Source organism: Galeopterus variegatus, unplaced genomic scaffold (genome assembly GCF_000696425.1).
Source record: "Galeopterus variegatus unplaced genomic scaffold, G_variegatus-3.0.2 Scaffold7228, whole genome shotgun sequence".
In the NCBI taxonomy this organism is placed as follows: domain Eukaryota; kingdom Metazoa; phylum Chordata; class Mammalia; order Dermoptera; family Cynocephalidae; genus Galeopterus; species Galeopterus variegatus.
Window position 1 is genome coordinate 65,152 of NW_007733339.1, and position 3,864 is coordinate 69,015.

The 3,864-nt window shown below is 55.1% G+C and overlaps 1 pseudogene; it reads right to left on the reverse strand.

Annotated features, from left to right (window-relative positions):
• Positions 1-292: 292 nt before the first annotated feature.
• Positions 293-3,864, reverse strand: part of LOC103607199 — a 41,913-nt pseudogene continuing 38,341 nt past the window's right edge.

The following is a 3,864-nucleotide window of genomic DNA, read 5'->3' on the forward strand; positions in this document are numbered from 1 at the left end:
CAATGGCCTAGGGAGGGTGGTCACCCATCCTGTCTTCTTTGGGGTGTCTTCTAAGGCTGGACAGGACAGCAGAGCTCCTTCCCTGCCTGTCCCTCCAGCCCAGCTCTGGGAGGTGGAGATGGGTATCCCACCTCCTGTCCCTGTAGAGAGTAGGTGTCAGGAACTGAATTTAGAGAGCTCTCTCATCAGCCCCCATTTCCTCAATGATGAAAGACTGGCTTGTGGTTGCCTGGCTTATGGAAAGACTGGCTTATGGAGAGCAGCACTGTCTCTCCATAGTGCAGAGACAGCATCAGGAAGGGATGTGTTCAGGAAGATGGGGCAGGATGAAGCAGATGGCCAGTCCCTCTTCCCCCGCATGGTGCCATACCCTCTGCTCAAACACTGGAGTCTGAGACAGGTGGAGGGAGCAGGAGATCTGCATAGGTCCCCAAGGGGCAACACCACCCAGGACACCCAGATACCAAACTCTGCAGCCTCAATAATGCATCAGAGAATGAAAACTTCCTGCAAGAAAGCATCATTCTGCTCCCTACTGCTGCCAGGCGTATCACAGCCTGCACCCAGATCACTCCGGGGCCTGTGGCTCCATCCCAGTGTGTACCAGTTATTGCTTCCTTTGATTTCATAGTTGCAGAATCTACCCCCAAACCAGGCCACTTGTGTCACAAATATGAGGCCACACAAGGTGCCAGATAGGAATGTGGATGCTCCATGCTGAATGTCACCCCCTCCACCACAAGCCTAGTTCTCTGGACAGGTAAGTGAACAGCAGCCATCTTCAGAACTGGCAGGATGTTCCAGACACACGGGCTGCAAACACGGGCCTTTTCCCTTCATACATTTATAGGGCACCAGAAACACACTGAGGCATAAATACTCTTAACCTGACGAGGACCTGCCTTTACTGATATCCAGAGAGCCCACCCTAAGCCAGTGACTCCCAGCACAGGTGAGTAAGCTACAGCAGCCCTAGCAACAAGTCAGAGCCCAGCCCTCAGCTGGATCCTAGACCTTTCTGGTAGAATGGCCAATGCCCAGGACTTGTGCCTCACTCCTGTCCCACGCCATGGCAGACACTGCTCATCAAACACAGCACCCTTCCCTCCTGTTCATGGATACGGCCTCAGAATCCCTCTCAACAGTGTTCCAGGAAAAAGCCACCAAAAGACTAAGGCTGGAATGTGAACACAAGGTAGTTGTCATCCCTCCCATCCATCTTGCAGAAGCGTGGATGATCCACCTGAGCCTGGCAGCCACGTGGGCTTCTGGGGTGACAGTAAGAAGCCATCTCCAGCAGGGAAGGCTAATCGCCGCGGGGACCTTTTCTCAGACCAGCTTTGAACCGAAGTCACAAAAGGCCAAGCACGTTGACCGAGAAGGCGACTGAGGAAGACGCCTTCTCAACTGCTGCCCCCTCCCGGGAGCCCCCAGCCTCGCCCGGGTACCTGGGCGCTCACCTGGATCTGCCCTTTGCCCATGATCTTGTCCACAATCTCGTTGTTGTCCTTGTTGACCTTGGTCTTGTCATAGCACTTCTCATAGCACAGGATCCTCAGGGACTGAGAACCCTCCAGCTCAATCTCAAACTCCTGGGGGAGATGGAACAAAGGGTGGTGAATCTCTGAAGCTGGGGAGACATGGCTTCCTGGCAGGGGTGGGCCCCCACTTTGCAGGGGCAGGGTGAGCAGGGACCATGAGGACCACATCACAGGACGTGGAGGAGCATCCTCATTTTCTGGAGCTCTCAGGGGCCTCCACATCACTGGCGAAGTGGAGTTTGGGGGCCTGAGCTGGAACCCCAGTGTCACAAGCACTGTGATTAGAAACCAGATGCGCAAGGAGTGAAAGTCAGGGGCATGAGAGAGACAGAGCTGGTCTAACCAATAGGCTTGGCTGTCCCCAGCAGACAGGTCGTGAGCACAGGGAGTGGGCTGGGCATGCTTGGTGACAAACTCAGGACTCCCCACAGGGACACCAGCCTCCTCGACTCACCTCATCCCACTTGGGCTCTGTCATGTCCTGGAACACCCTGGTTTTGGCTTTGCTAACAAAATAACCAAAGGAATCTACCTCCAGGGTACAGTACAGGTCTGCAGGGGGAAGGACGGAGACACACTGAGTAAGGCCTGAGAGGTCCAGGAACAGGGCCAGGGTGGGGTGGTGCTGGTGAGGGGCTCAGGAAGGAAGGGGGACATTACGTGTGTCCTTCCTAACATCCCCAGGGGGAAGCATCGTGGCATTCTCCTCCCTGCAGCCCTGGCCTCCTGAGTGCTGAGCTACTCCCACCGCAGGGCTCTAGAGCTTCTGTCTCATCGTCCCAGTCTTTGCTTGGCTCCTCCTCACCATGGAGGCCTCATCTCCAGGTCTTCACTCCCCCCAACACCAATCCAAGGGTTTCTCAACAGGGACATCACTGGCATTTTAAGGTGAGAGGTACTGGAGGGCATTTAGCAACCCTGGCCCCTGGGTCCTGATGCCTGGAGTAACCTCCAGTCACTGTGAGAACCAAGAATGCTCCCAACCCCACAGCTCAGTTTGTTGTTTTCTTCAAAGCACTTAACTTTAACTGCAGTTATCTTTTCTCTCTGTGTGTTCACTGTCTCTCTTCCCTCCACAATATAAACTCCAGGTGGGTAGAAGCCTTGGGTTTTCTTACCTACTGGCACACCCTTGGTACCAAGAACAGAGCTTGGAATACAGTAGGCACACAGTGAATGTTTGCGGGATGAGTGAATGAAGCTCTTACCCAAGGTAACAAAGTGGTGGAGGGGGAGGATAGGAGGGCAGGAGGCAGAGGGCTTTTCTTAGTGTTTCCATCTTGAACCGTGGCCTATAGGCTGAAAATCTCCTCTCTACCTTGGGACCCAACTGATAAGGCCACTGCATGGTGCCCACCCCAGGCATTCTGCAAATCCACGCACTCCCTCTGGGGCTCAGACCCTGGAAGCCCTTTCCACCTCCACAGGAGCTGCCAGGGTTGTTTCCCAGGGTACTGGTGGGGCTGGGTGTGTCTTTGAGGCACTATAGCCAACCCTCTGCAAGAATCAAGGGGGCAAGGGGCAGAGGTCAGAGGGTGGACATACAGCTCAGGCTGCCTGCTCCGCTCAGCCCCAGGAATTGCCCAGCTGGGTTGCTCTCTATCTGAAGAGCTTTCCTGTGGAAGGCAGACTGCAGCTTGCACCCTGAGAAGTCTCTAGCTGGGTGCAACACAAAGCAGAGCCAAGTGGGTGTCAGAACACACTGGAATATGGTCACAGATTAACAGGTGAACAGTGCCAGAGGCCAGAGCACCCCAGCCTGTGCCAGGTCAGGAGCGGGTCTATGTGGCTGAGAGGCGGAGGGGCAAGAAGTGAGCCCTCCATCGGTGCTAGGGGATAGCTCACGGGACCAAAGTGGGGCTTTAGAGTCAGGCTGCCTGGGTTCAAATCCTGGCTGTGCCCAAGTCACCTAACTTCTCTCCCCCAGTTCTGTCATCTGTAAAAGAGGAACAATAGTGGTGCCCACAACCTAGGCCTGACTGTCCAGATGTAACATATTCACTAGGACAAGAAGCCGTGGTTGAAGATTCATGGGGACTAACCCCCGAGTCAGAATGAACACCTGAGTGGGTCAGAGGTGGGGGGAAAAGAGGTGAAACAATCCAGAGGTAAGGGGAGATTTTGTGGCAGCTCACCCTGTTTCTAACCACCTGCCCCAGTTTGGGAGGCAGAATACCTGCTCCAGCTCCATGGGCCTGCTCCCTGGGGCCCATCCCAGCCAACAGGAAGCAGGACAGAGAGGAGGGGCAAGACAGCTGGGCACTGTGGAGGTGGGAGGCACCTGGCCCACCGAGCAGACTTGGCCATGTATCAGCCCTATGGA